General features: G+C 46.4%; 1 protein-coding gene across 1 annotated transcript in view; it reads left to right on the top strand.

Annotated features, from left to right (window-relative positions):
• The first annotated feature begins 8,044 nt into the window (after window positions 1-8,044).
• The window catches only part of IVNS1ABP (influenza virus NS1A binding protein), a 30,025-nt gene continuing 23,101 nt past the window's right edge, over window positions 8,045-14,968 (top strand). Inside the window, exon 1 of the mRNA XM_083506796.1 lies at window positions 8,045-8,749. The gene's annotated coding sequence lies outside the window, so the exon portion shown is untranslated. The remainder of the gene's footprint in view (window positions 8,750-14,968) is intronic.

The following is a 14,968-nucleotide window of genomic DNA, read 5'->3' as shown; positions in this document are numbered from 1 at the left end:
AGCGAAACAGAAAACAGCTGCCAAGAATAATCTCTGACTTCACATTTGGAAAGCGTAGTCTATTTTCTGTTTTTCGGAGAAACAAATGTCGCAGGATAAATATTCTGTGAGGGGGGAAATGGTTTTTTAAAAGATTGCAAAGTTGAAAGCACCTGTTTTGTTTCTGAGAGGCAGAGACAGGATCTCAAGACGGGTTTCCTAACCAAACTTTTGATGCACATTATCCAGACCATCTGTCTACAAGTGTGATGGCCTGGGATTCGGACTCAGAGGCTGAACCCGAGGAAACCCAGCCTGCATAGGAGTCCCCGCCTCCAGAACCAGTTGAGCCGGGGCTGGGGCTTGAACCTGAAGGGTCCTCACGTGTGCTGGATCCTCAGGTGCAGGCACCAGCTGAGTCTGCTCTGGCCCCTGAGGTGATGGAGGACCCATTGCCTGCAGGTGCTCCACTCTCAGCCCCGTCAGGGGAAGCTGAGGTTGCCTCCAGGTCCGGTAACCCTCCAGCCTCTCCAGAGCTACAGAGGCTCAGGGCAGAGAGGCGGAGGGAACTAAGTTCCTGCAGGAGGAGTGCTCGCCTCCAGGCCAGGAGAGGCGAGTCACCTGTGGACCGGGGCCGCCCTGTGCCTCAGGGCAGATAAAAGCCAGTCAGCCCCAGTCCCAGGTTGCGGGAGCAATGTTGTTGCTAGCTGGTTCCTGCCTGCACCCTGTCCTGTTCTACTGCCAGAGTTCCTGACCCCACCCGACTCCCCGCCTTGGACCCAGCTACAGCTTTGATGGACAGCCTCCATACCACACCATCGACCTCGGACTGGACTCGGACCTCACCTCTCGGTTAGCCCCCGGGACCAGCACAAAAAGTCTACATCACTGTAAGCTTTGTAGATTGCGTTGCCTCAGGAAAATGGTGGGGTAAAGGTATTTGTTTTATGATGTTACCCATGAACACCTGCAGTGGCATTTCCTGGCTCAAATACGAAACAGGAAACTCACCCTGTAGCTAAGCATGCAGTTCTGCTGAATAATGCAAGGAAGGGGATGAATGCACATTCCATGTACAGATGTGGTCCTCATGCCAAGAAGTTCCATGCTGGTTCACTGGTTCCTGTGTACAGCGGTACCTTGATTCTCAAACGCCTTGGTACTCAAACAACTTGGAACCCAAACACTGCAAACCCAAAAGTGTTCCGGTTCGCGAATATTTTTCGGAAGCCGAACGTGCTGAGTTTTGAGTGTTACGCTTCTGTTTTGAGTGTTACGCTGCGGTCTGTTTTTGCTATTTATTTTGCACTTCTTTGTTTTTGTGACTGTGTGGAACCCAGTTCACCTACTGATTGTGTGACTGCAGTACATTGTTTATTGCTTTCATTTTATGGATCAATGGTCTCATCAGATCAGGCATGGCCAAACTTGGCCCTCCAGATGTTTTGGGACTACAACTCCCATCATCCCTAGCTAACAGGACCAGTGGTCAGGGATGGTGGGAATTGTAGTCCCAAAACATCTGGAGAGCCATGTTTGGCCTTGCCTGCGTTAGATGATAAAATTCATGTTAAATTGCTGTTTTAGAGGTTGTTTTTAAAAGGCTGGAACGGATTAATCCGTTTTGCATTACTTTCTATGGGAAAGCGCGCCTTGGTTTTGGAACGCTTTGGTTTTGGAACAGACATCCGGAACGGATTAAGTTTGAGAACCAAGGTACCACTGTAGATCTCTTTCACATACCAGCCCAATACACGGATGGTGGGGTACGTGGACATCGCAAGTGTTGGAGAAGAGGGCTAGCCCTGTGCAATCCTGTGACACCCCCCCCCAAAAAAACCCCATTATTTCAGGACATTGTGCGGAGTGGTAATCGGAAAACGTCATGGAACTGAGTCAGCCCTACAGGCAGAACCACAAGCCATGTCAAGTCTGCCCCTTGAGCACTGCAGCCTATTTGCAAAACGGCCAAACTATTTGCACCACGATTTTGCCTGCTCCCGCAACCCTCTGAACGGTTTGTTGGATTGCAAAGATGTTAGGCGGACAAAGAGGCTGCTTTAAGTTCCACAGCTGAACAGCCCCGAATAACAGAATATTGTAAACATTGCAATTTCTCCAGCATTGTGATTTTCGTGTTTCATTTGGCAGTTGGCCACCAGGCCTCCTCTACTCTTTTACCACTGAAATACTTGCCAGTATCTAAGGTTAACAAGGCCTCCGTTATCTGTAGGCTGTGGCCTGCTAATTCTGGGAATCGGCTCTGTTAAGTAATCTCATGTGACCTTAAAAAAAAGAAAGTATACCTTAGAGGCTAATCCTCCTCGTGTTTTTACTTGGAAGTCAGTGTCAATAAGTTCAACGTGGCCTGACTCTAGGTATATGCTTCGGTTTGCACTCATTAGGATTAAAACTTGAGCGATTCCTACGAAGCACATTGAGAAACTTTTACAATCTTACCATAGGCAGGTGGGGAAGCAGGTAATAAGCTATGACCAAAATATGCCTCCTGTTGTTGCCTATTTCTGCACTGCTACAGGGTTGTTGCTGCTTTTTAAACTCGTGACCATGGCAGCGTGGATTTCTTCATGCTATTCTTGTGTACAGCATTTTGCATTTAATCGTTTGTGCAAGTGGTCAAAACAATAAAAAGCATCTTGTTCAACAACCTTTCTCTATACTTCTGAAACAGGATCACACTTCAAAACGACCTTGACAGATTAGAGAACTGGGCCAAAACAAACAAGATGAACTTTAACAGGGAGAAATGTAAAGTATTGCACTTGGGCAAAAAAAATGAGAGGCACAAATACAAGATGGGTGACACCTGGCTTGAGAGCCGTACATGGGAAAAGGATCTAGGAGTCTTGGTTGACCACAAACTTGACATGAGCCAACAGTGTGACACGGCAGCTAAAAAAGCCAATGCAATTATGGGCTGCATCAATAGGAGTATAGCATCTAGATCAAGGGAAGTAATAGTGCTACTGTATTCTGCTCTGGTCAGACCTCACCTGGAGTACTGTGTCCAGTTCTGGGCACCACAGTTCAAGAAGGACACTGACAAGCTGGAACGTGTCCAGAGGAGGGCAACCAAAATGGTCAAAGGCCTGGAAACGATGCCTTATGAGGAACGGCTAAGGGAGCTGGGCATGTTTAGCCTGGAGAAGAGGAGATTAAGGGGTGATATGATAGCCATGTTCAAATATATAAAAGGATGTCACATAGAGGAGGGAGAAAGGTTGCTTTCTGCTGCTCCAGAGAAGCGGACACGGAGCAATGGATCCAAACTACAAGAAAGAAGATTCCACCTAAACATTAGGAAGAACTTCCTGACAGTAAGAGCTGTTTGACAGTGGAATTTGCTGCCAAGGAGTGTGGTGGAGTCTCCTACTTTGGAGGTCTTTAAGCAGAGGCTTGACAACCATATGTCAGGAGTGCTCTGATGGTGTTTCCTGCTTGGCAGGGGGTTGGACTCGATGGCCCTTGTGGTCACTTCCAACTCTATGATTCTATGATTATACCTTTCCCTTTCAACTGAAGAGGAGAAAGGTGTGAGGCATAAGTCTGTATCTAATTCCTGGTAGTGTATCTCCATCTATACCTAATACAGTGGTGCCTCGGGTTTAGTACTTAATTTGTTCTGGAGGTCCGTTCTTAACCTGAAACTGTTCTTAACCTGAAGCACCACTTTAGCTAATGGGGCCTCCCGCTGCTGCTGCGCCGCCGGAGCACAATTTCTGTTCTCATCCTGAAGCAAAGTTCTTAACCTGAAGCACTATTTCTGGGTTAGCGGAGTCTGTAACCTGAAGTGTATGTAACCCGAGGTACCACTGTAGTCCAAATATTAGAACTGAACAATATATGGTAAGAAATACCTATTTCCTTGTTGTATCACGAGACCGGACTCAAAAGAAAACATAATGTGGTTATGGGCAGCGGGACAGGAGGATAGGACACCAACATTAATCATAGTAATTAATGTTAACAAATGAGTTTTTATGTATCAACCCAATATAACGAGATAATATCACATGATTTGTTGCTGTGCCAAATGGTGGAAGGTACTGTGAGTTCCCTATGCTTTTAAATGGGAAAAAGTTCACAAATACACTGTCTTATCCAAATCAAGTATAGGAAGGGGAAAAAATCAAAAATAGCATTGTAATATGTCACTCAAAACTAGAGTTCCTTTAGATGGATTATGGATATTTAATTTGTTGTACAGTGGTACCTCAGGTTACATACGCTTCAGGTTACATACGCTTCAGGTTACACACTCTGCTAACCTAGAAATAGTGCTTCAGGTTAAGAACTTTGCTTCAGGATAGGAACAGAAATCGTGCTCCAGCGGTGTGGCAGCAGCAGGAGGCCCCATTCGCTAAAGTGGTGCTTCAGGCTAAGAACAGTTTCAGGTTAAGAACGGACCTCCGGAACGAGTTAAGTACTTAACCTGCGATACCACTGTAATTATTTGCATCGAGGTGTGTTACAATATCATGCTTATACACCTGTTTCCTAATGCTTTAAAATAATAATTGAAACAAGAACTCCAGAGCTGTTTCTTCTTTGACTGTGGCTGCATCACAACAAGCAACATCGCACCTGTCAAAACGTCTCCCTTTTAAGCATCCATGAAAGTCCGGACCCTATCTAAACATGGCAACTCCCTAAAATAAATTCCTCGGTCCACTTTACATTGTACAGCAGACCAATGTGGCCACAAACCGGCAAGAATAAAAAAGCATGATATTGCAGGGGATTAGCCTGCAGCGCTTCAAGGTCCATTTTTCCAAACGGTGCATTAAGGTCAGGAAAGTTCTCAGTGCCAGAGAGAGGGGCTCCCAGGCTCCGTGTGTGATCAAGTAGGGTAGGACTCGAACCCATGGCTTCAAGGTACAAGAAAGGAGATTCCAACTAAACACCAGCAATAACTTTCTGACGACGAGAGAGCTGTTTGTACTTTGTATTGTTGAAAGGGACGCAGGTGGCACTGTGGTCTAAACCACTGAGCCTCTTGGGCTTGCCCATCAGAAGGTTGGCGGTTTGAATCCCCGCGACGGAGTGAGCTCCCGTTGCTCGGTCTCTGCTCCTGCCAACCTAGCAGTTCGAAAGCACACCAAAAAGTACAAGTAAATATGTACCGCTCCGGCAGGAAGGTAAGCAGCGATTCAGTGCGCTGCTCTGGTTTCACCAGAAGTGGCTTAGTCATGCTGGCCACATGACCCGGGAAAACTGTCTGCGGACAAACGTTGGCTCCCTCGACCAGTAAAGCGAGATGAGCGCCGCAAACCCAGAGTCGTTCGCAACTGGATTTAACTGTCAGGGGTCCTTTGCCTTTTTACTTTGTATTGTTATAACTCTATACTTGTAAAAGCAAATAAAAACTTTTCTTTTTGAAAAGGAGAAGACCTCGGGAACTGGTTTTACTGGATGCCCCCTTGGAGAGGAAAAATGTGTGCCAGGCCCCCACATCTGCTCCTCAAAGTGGATTACCATGAAGTATGAATCTGGCCTGACAACCAAGAACTAACTTAGTACCTTAGTACCTTAATATAAGGTACTATGCTGAAACAGAGGAAAGTGGTCATGCAAGCACCACCTTGAAATTGCTAACCAACGCCTAGCACTCAGAATTCCCGCCCCCCTTGCAATCTTGATATTCCCAGTCTGTTCTTGTTTTATTTCAAGGTGCCTGATGCACCTATTTGAAACTTCAAAAGAACATCAGAGCAGGAGAAAGGGAGAAAAATTGCACAAGCGAAGGCGTGGCGGCATCATCTAAACATTGGCAAGGAGCGTGGAAGGTATTTGAGAGCGTCCGGAGGGGGAGCTAGCTTTGTTGTGGGCGTATTCATGTGGTTATTTTAAAAGCAACTTCTTTGAAATCCTGCAATTCGCCTACTGTGATCTGTGCTCTAGCCTGTGACGAAAGCTGGAGTCCCAACTTTGTTTTGCAAATTCTTCTCTTCTTATCACTCATTACAACCGTTCATGTGCTTGTGTGCAAAGCCCACAGAGTTAGTAGCAAACATTTTTATCTCTAAAGCGAAAACTATCGCATAGTTTAAGCGGCCTCCTAATTTTTGCAGGTTATTCTGCAAAATACAGATTCTTCTGTCAGCCATTTCTGCTAATGGCCAAACAGAAATAAATAGATCATTTGGTTACATATTGAGTTCCCATGCATCTATCATTACCTTTTTGCTCTGAGGACAAAGTACTCTGGCTGGTCAACTGGATTATAGTGCTTGTAATGCTGAGCAATATGTATATAATAAGGATGCAGGTGGCGCTGTGGGTTAAACCACAGAGCCTAGGGCTTGCCGATCAGAAGGTCGGCGGTTCAAATCCCCGCGACGGGGTGAGCTCCCGTTGCTCGGTCCCTGCTCCTCCCAACCTAGCAGTTCAAAAGCACGTCAAAGTGCAAGTAGATAAATAGGTCCCGCTCCAGCGGGAAGGTAAACAGCGTTTCCGTGCGCTGCTCTGGTTTGCCAGAAGAAGCTTAGTCATGCTGGCCACATGACCCGGAAGCTGTACTCTGGCTCCCTCGGCCAGTAAAGTGAGATGAGCGCCGCAACCCCAAAGTTCGTCACGACTGGACCTACTAATGGTCAGGGGTCCCTTTACCTTTTATGTAAAGCTCTGGTTTCCAATCATAAAGGCTGACATTTCTAAAGAAAGGAAAAATGTTATGGGCATATTTCCATGTCTATCAGGGAGAAGCTGTTGTAAGATAGACTGCAAGTAAGTCTAAAGCAAATTCTGTCACAGGGAATTGTTCCTGGTCCAGTAGATAAAACAGCCTGTATTTCACTGGAATAAAAATAATAAAAAAAACTGGTATCATGAGGTCTGGCAATTTAGTGGCTCCTATCTGGCAGTCGACTTACTAGGTACCTACTGCCTGGAGGGAGGGAGGGAAGAAAAGACAGAAAGTCACAGGATTGTAATTTGTATGCACTGCTAATCTCTTTCAGAGGCATAACTCTGTTAGTCTCTTGTAGTAAAAACAACAGTCTTATGGCACAAGCTTTAAAGGATTACAGTCTGCTTCTTCAGATACACCCAGAGTTGCATGTACAGTACAGTATACATAGTTGGGGTTGGGGCAGGTGTAGAAACTGTAAAGGAGGAAAGAAAATGCAGAAAAGTATCCGGGTGATGATAATATATTTAGCAGTGGCCATTCACAAGAAATAAAGACTAGTTGAGCTGATAAACAGACATCCCAGCACCATGGTAAACCAATCAATACTGGACTTCTTCAGCAGTTTCACCTTTTAAGCTCCTTTGTTCAACGACGGCTACCAGGCATGGTCAGTAACAGAGAGAAGACAGAAAGCGCATGCCAGAATAAATGCGTTACTCTCTAAATGTTCGTTTTTATTCCCAAGGAAGTCCAATTGGCCTTGCGCTCCCAAATGTGCGTTGGGCGGCCATGGCGTGCCTAGAGTCTAGAAAACGACGGAGGTTTATTTACTGTGGAGCTGGAGATGTAGGTTTTTTTTAAAAAAAATCGCCACGTAACTACTGCTAAAGTCACAAAGGACACCTGCCACGCCAGCCTGACAAGGTTGTTTTGAAGGTGAAGCGTGCTTATAAGCGCCGCAAAAACACCTTGCGTCCCTGCAAAATGAAGCGCACTTTTGCGCACTACCCCAATGCACGGGTGTTTTTGCGCCGCTTGCACCGGGGCTTGCTACTCCCGAGTAAGCTGCGTACAGACTCGTCACTCAACTTGGACATACAGTAATATAAACAGCCCACCCTCTGCAACCGAACAAGAACGCAGCAGGGCAGGTTTAGGAATTGCAGAAAAATCAAGTAAGATTAATAAATAATAATAATAATAATAAATGGTTATATCGGTTTCTTTTCCTCTTTCCCGTTGCCGAAGGGGAACAAAAAATACACGACGGCTGCAAATGACAGCGCAATGGATTCCTCCGGTTTGCTGCGCAAGAAAACGCACAACAGGTTGGCAGCGACGCCCTCTCCTCCCCACCCCCCTGAAAAAAAGGACGCCAAGAAATATAACAACAATCCTTAGCAGCAAAGGAACAGCAACTCCCTTCTCCCCCCATCGCCGCCGCCTTCTTCCCCTGACCCACTTTGCAGCAAGCGGGAGGAGATGCAAGGAAGAAGGAAAAATAGAGGGGGAGGCGCAAGAGGCGCTTCTGCCGCTTCGCACGCGGCGGGACTCCTTTTCTGCCCTCCCTCCCCCGCGGCCAGCGCAGCAATCCGCGTTCTCCTCGCGCAGCTCCACCCTCTCCAGACGCGCTGAGTTTTGGAGAGGCGGAAGGCTACTGGTTCGCGAAGAGTCCCCTCGAGGGAGAGGGAGGAGGAGTGGCGGCGGCAGGAACGTCCTTCCCCACCCGCCTCCTTCCAGCCCGAGCTGCGGTAGCCGCAGAAGGCGGGTAGTCGTCGCTGGAGGAGGAGGTTGTGGAGGCCTCTGCGTCTGTCTTACCCGTGCCACTCGGCGCCCTTCTCGGCTATTGTTGCCTGCGCGCCAAGCGTCTCCTTTTCTTCTTTTTTTCCTTTTTCTCCTTCTCTCCGCCCAGGCCCGGAGCCAGCCGAGCTCCCCCAGAAAGCGCCCTTCCCTTCGCCGCGGCTGGCGTCGTCGCGCCCTTGGTGGCCGCCGCCTCCCCAAGCGTCCCCGCCTTCAACGCGCTGCGCGCACAGCCGGAGCGCAAAGCTTCTCCTTCTCCAACTCAGCGGCCTGGACGTTCTCAATATGAGCGGCATCGCCTGCGTCGAGAGACACCAGGTAAGCAGGGGCTGCGAGGCCCACCAGAGCCTCTCTTTCCAGCGAGGGACCGCGTGGCGCAGTCGAACTCGAATCGGGCTTCCCTGTGCGTAAAGGCGCACGGCGCGCGCGGGATTTTTTTGTCCCCCAACCTTGTGAAACCGCCCGTCCCATTCCTTGATCGCGATGGGGCTTACCTCCGAGTAAGCGGGGGCGGGAGGATCTTGCCGCGCGGCGAGGCGATTTAGGGCTGGGGAAGCCAAAAGAGGGGCGAGACCTCTTTTCCTTTGAAGGGCGCTCGGATCGCGTGGGGTGCTGACTTGAAACGTTGGGTGGTGCCACTTAATGGTGCAGGAGGAATACTTTGGGGTAGGAGGAGCGGTCCCTAGACCCATTGTAGTGTGTGCAAAATGTGCTTTTAGAAGCAACCCGGTTTTTCCCGCAAATGGCGGAAGGGATGTCTGGAGAAGGAGGATTTGCGCGCCCTGTCTCTCGTCGTTGTTAATTTCTGCTGTTATTTCCGCGGACGGGTGATCCTCGCGCACCCTCCAAGTGCGTTTGGAATTGAGGTTATACCTTGTTTTATTTTGAGGTGTGCGCAGGCTTGCGTACTTTTTCCCCCAGAGAGAAAGGGAACCGTGACTGTGCCATGCTGCCCTCGATTTTTTTAGGTGGGTTATTGCAGTGGTGGGCGTGACCCTATTCGCAGTAGTGGCTGACGATGTTTCGTGGCGTCATGGGTAAATGACACCGGGAAGTAGATGGGGGCTTCATGTTGGTTATGGGGTGCCCACCCCCTTCACTTTGGTGTGGTTTATTGTGCTGGCTCCGCTGTGCCAGCAAATAGAGTTAGGAAAGGTGTCTGAGGCTCATATAGTCCAATCCCTTGCAGTGCAGGATTCTCACCTACAGAATCCCTGACAGGTGGCCCATCTAGCCTCTTCCAAGGAAGGAAAGTCCACCAGGGATTTAGAAGGTGAGAACCTGTGTAAAAGAAAATAAGCTAGATTCTCCTTGTCAAATGATTCTGGATGGTCTGCCAGGCAGGGCAGCCTTGAAAGCGAGGTTGGAACTAAACATATTAATTCATCACTTAACATAAATAAGGTGAAGATCTTAGGATTCCATAAGGTGAAGATCTAAGGATGTTAATGCTTAAGTTAAATTTAATAAAAATTGGGATTTGGAAAACCGTTAAAAGGACATGCAATGAAATTCAACCAAGGGGATGCGAGGAAGTCACTTAACAAAGTTAATAACTGTAATTTTCAATAAGGCTATGATTTATGTTTGTCTGTCTTGTGTGTTTGTTTGTTTGTTTGTTTATAGTATTGTGAAAGCTAATAAAATTTTTGGAAAAAAAGAAAGCGAGGTTGGAGAGTTCTAACTAATCCCAGCCGCTTCAGAGGTTTACGGCACATCTGCCCCATAGTGCATTTCCTCCCACCCCCATTTTGATGGCTGTTTCTGAGAAGGGTGACCTGACAGGAAGCCAGTGCATGTTCCTTTTTGTTTTTTGTCTGGGGCGAGGAAGCATTTTGCCTATTACCTTGCTCCAATCTCTTAAGAAGCAGCTAGGAGATCACCGCAAGTTTCGAAGGGTTTTCGTTATTTGAGGAGAGGTTTTCCTTTCTCCTTCTTTGCCTTTGTTCTGTCTCCACGTTGCCCCCTCCTGTTGCCAAGCACATGGAGCTGAAAAGCATCTGTTCCGAAATGCTTGCTGCAGTTGAAGGCGTGATTGGGTGGGGAGGAAAAGCCACGCTGGCCAATCCAGAGGCAGATACGGTTTCTCTGTGTTATAATTAGGCAAGGCCTGAGCAGTTCTCTGGATTATGTTTCTGTTTTTTCCGTTTGCTTCAGTGGGAGAAACCCATATTTTGCATCACATATTAAATAAATGTATGGGATTTTGCTCTTGGCCTGCCTACAGAGGCAGTCAGCTATATGTCAAGGACCATAATGTCTTCTAGACAACTGTGCATTTATCTTAATCCAGCCCTTCAGTTGGATGGTCATATATAGCTATATATAAAAATCATATTGGGAAAATTGTTTGTGTTGTGATTTCAGGATGTGAAGTTCTAGTGCTATACAATAAAGTGTTTGGCTGTTGGCTGCTGGTGGTGAAGGGGACAGCTAGCCTCTAAATAACATGGGTAGGCGAACTAAGGCCTGGGGGCCAGATCCGGCCGAATCGCCTTCTGAATCCGGCCCACGGACGGTCTGGGAATCAGCGTGTTTTTACATGAGTAGAATGTGTGCTTTTATTTCAAATGCATCTCTGGGTTATTTGTGGGGCATAGGAATACATATCCCCCCCCCCCCGAAAATAAAGTCCGGCCCCCTGTTGAAAAAGTTTGCTGACCCCTGCTATAACATCTACTACTCCAAATGGACCTGCTCAAGTTAAAACAGTAGCAGAATCATACGTAAACACACTAGGGAGAGGGCAAATTACACATTACATGTAAAATGTGTGTTTAGAAGCCCCTTTAGGTTATGTTGAGGAGGGGTAGGAGTGAGAGAAACAAGCTTAACTTCTAATCCATCAGCCTTTTTTATGCTCAAAGTCCTCCTGGCCGCTGCCAACTGCTTCCTTCCACCCTTTGAGATTCCTGATGAATTGTCTGTAAAAGTAAATTACATATCTGGAACTGTGTTTGTGGGTCTCTTAAGTGGGAAAGCAGCCAGCGGAGAAAGACAAAATACCCGGCCAGTTTTACTTAAAATTGCAGTGTCTTGCGGAAGTTTATAGCACCGATTAGCGTGCACTGCCTCCCCCCCCCCCCCAAGATACGGTTAACAGTATCATGTTTAGTTAGTAGTAGTACAAACATGCAAAACATTTTTCTGAGACTCAAACTAGGATGTGATGTGGGAGCTCTGAGGTCTATACAGTGGTACCTCAGGTTACATACGCTTCAGGTTACAGACTCTGCTAACCCAGAAATATTACCTCAGGTTAAGAACTTTGCTTCAGGATGAGAACAGAAATTGTGCAGCGGCAGCAGGAGGCCCCATTAGCTAAAGTGGTGCTTCAGGTTAAGAACAGTTTCAGGTAAGAACAGACCTCATGAACGAATTAAGTACCGTATTTTTTGCACCATAACACTCACTTTTTTCCTCCTAAAAAGTAAGGGGAAATGTCTGTGCGTGTTATGGAGGGAATGCCTACGAGTGGCATGCCTACGGATTTTCCTCCTCTAAAAACTACGTGTGTGTTATGGTCGGGTGCGTGTTATAGAGCGAAAAATACGGTACTTAACCTGAGATACCACTGTATACATTTTTTTCTTATTTTAAAGCAGCTAGCAGCTGTAAGGGACTCCATCTTTCCCATCTTAAATCTCATGTGAGTCTGCGGACAACTCTGCTGTTCACCTTGGAAGGTGGAAATGCAGGTACAGTACCTGTACGGTTTTTTAAGGTACGGCACCTGCATTCTTCTCCCCCCCCCCCCAAAAAAAACCCCTCCAATCTAAGAACAGCTTCAGGGAGGTTATTTAGATCTGGGAAACATTGTGCAAGGTTGGAAAGGAGGGTAAGCAGCCCTCCCGGAGTGTTGCTTTTGATCAAAATCTGCTTCAAAGGTTGTAGAGCAATCTCTCTCATGCGTCATGTATTGTTTTGGGTCTGATGCACCATGAGCTCATGATGGCTAAACTTTTATTCACGTATGGGGGCAAGGTAGATGAGCTGTGTTCCAGGAAAGGTGCAAGAGAATTGCTGTAGTTAACCAGTGTCCGGATGTAATTGGATTTAGTTCATGCTGTGAACTTTGCAGGGCGGTTTTCTTTGCCCCTCCTCTTGACGGATGGTGACCGCATTGCTCTTTCTTATGTGCCTGTCACTAAGAATGACTTTGTGTTTAAGCTGTAAAACAAGCACTTTGAACATCAGTACGGTTTGGGGCAACAGCTTTCTGGTTTTCCAGCTTTTTAAATCTACGTCTAGCCTGACACTCTTGGAAAGGTATGCATCACAAGCATATTTTTTTTTTAAAGTTATAGGAGGCCAAGCAATTAAGAGTTTACTTGTACTTACGCTGAAGAAACAATGACTCACTCTGGAACCTTACTCAAATAAAGCAGGTCTTGACTATGGGAGTGCCATATATAAAACAAATCAACTATAGATCTGTTTGTCAGTCAGTTTATGTCTGTGCTGAAAATTTTGAAAAGCAGGAACGAAAACTTGAACTCAGGGCAGGAGGCCAGTGGAATCGCGGGTGAGACGACAGGCATTGCAATTTGGGGGTATTATGGAGAAAGGAATAAAAAGGTAAATGGACCCCTGACCATTAGGTCCAGTCGTGACCGACTCTGGGGTTGCAGCGCTCATCTCGCTTTATTGGCCAAGGGAGCCGATAGTTTTTCCGAGTCATGTGGCCAGCGTGACTAAGCCGCTTCTGGTGAACCAGAGCAGCACAAGGAAACGCCGTTTACCTTCCGCCGGAATGGTACCTATTTATCTGCTTGCACTTCGTGCTTTCGGACTGCTAGGTTGGCAGGAGCAGGGACCAAGCAACGGGAGCTCACCCCGTTGCAGGGATTCAAACTGCTGACCTTCTGATCGGCAAGTCCTAGGCTCTGTGGTTTACCCACAGCGACACCCGCATTCCCTGGAGAAAGGAATACCCTAAGCTTAAATTCCTTTATTAATATTATTATTATTATTTATTATTTATTGAATTTATATACCACCCTATGCCCAGAAGTCTCAGGACTGTTCACATAAAAATATCACAGTATATAAAATAAAAATAAAAGCAATAACCCAATAGTAAACCCCCCCCCCAAAAAAGAGCTACATTTTAAAAGGATATTGGATGTTAACCAAAAGGCCTGGTTAAAAAGGACCGCTTTTGCCTGGTGCCTACAGTGCATTGCTCCTTAACGGAAAAGGAATGTTACAGATAGGTAGCCGTGTTGGTCTGCCATAGTCAAAATAAAAAAATACCTTCCAGTAGCACCTTAAAGACCAACTAAGTTAGTTCTTGGTATGAGCTTTCGTGTGCATGCACACTTCTTCAGAAAAGGAATGTGACGAACTAACCCATCCTGGATGCAAAAACTCCATGTTCAATCTTTTCAGGCAAAAGATGACAGCGCAATCCCTACGTCCCTTAACTGCTTCTTGGCTGATCGTTGGACAGCTATGCATTTAGTGAAAGGAGTTTGGTCTCACCTGCAGTATGTTGTTAGATGTAGATAGAGGTACAACAAGAGAGTCCCAGGGAATAATGGGAAGTGGGTTGAGGTAGAGAAATAGAAGAGGCCGTCTGCAACTCGCGGTGGGAATGGCTGGCCTTAAATCAGTTTCCACACAGTTTAAAGAAGCCGCGGATAACTAGCAACCTGCAATTATTCAAGCTTTATGCACTTGGGTTTCCTTTTTTAATTGGAAAGGCGGGGGCAGGTGTTTGGGGTGAAAAGACTTTGGCAACCCCACCCGCCATTGAACCCATAATGTTTTGGCCATATACCGTATTTTTTGCTCTATAAGACTCATTTTTCCCCTCCTAAAAAGTAAGGGGAAATGTGTGTGCGTCTTATGGAGCGAATGCAGGCTGTGCAGCTATCCCAGAAGCCAGAACAGCAAGAGGGATTGCTGCTTTCTCTGCGCAGCGATCCCTCTTGCTGTTCTGGCTTCTGAGATTCAGAATATTTTTTTGTCTTGTTTTCCTCCTCCAAAAACTTGGTGCGTCTTATAGAGCGAAAAATACGGTATGTTTTGGCTTGTCCCTGGAATGTAACCCCAACAGAACTTGAGCACCACCTATATATTAAAGGCGACATATAGATGGTGCTACACCTCACTAAAACTCCCAAAATTGGAGTATTGCACTAGTGGAGAAACATACCAACAGAGGAGGGAAAGGGGAATTATAAAGGACGAATTTGTTCAGAGTACTTACTGTAGTTTGATTTTTATCATGTTTGTTAACAAGAGGAACAGTGACAGAACTCCCTAGGATGACAAAGCTAATCTTCAGAACGTGCTGAAGTAGAAGCAGAGCATTCAGCCGAGTCAGAAATAGTGGAAATAGATTTAGGAAGAAATCCAAATGAACTTATGATGGGCAGGATACTTAATTAACGATGTGCCCATTTGTCTCTGGAAACAGTGTTCGTATTGTGGTGCTAGTAAGTGTGTTCATATGAAACCAATAAAAAATAATTTTAAAGGGAAGTTATGCGTTTATTATGGAACTTTTAATTTCAGTCTCGTGTGGCCCAA

This window comes from Podarcis liolepis (genome assembly GCF_965112155.1).
Source record: "Podarcis liolepis genome assembly, chromosome: 6".
NCBI lineage: Eukaryota > Metazoa > Chordata > Lepidosauria > Squamata > Lacertidae > Podarcis > Podarcis liolepis.
The sequence above is the reverse complement of the archived record's forward strand: the minus strand, read 5'-3'. Positions and strand labels throughout refer to the sequence as shown.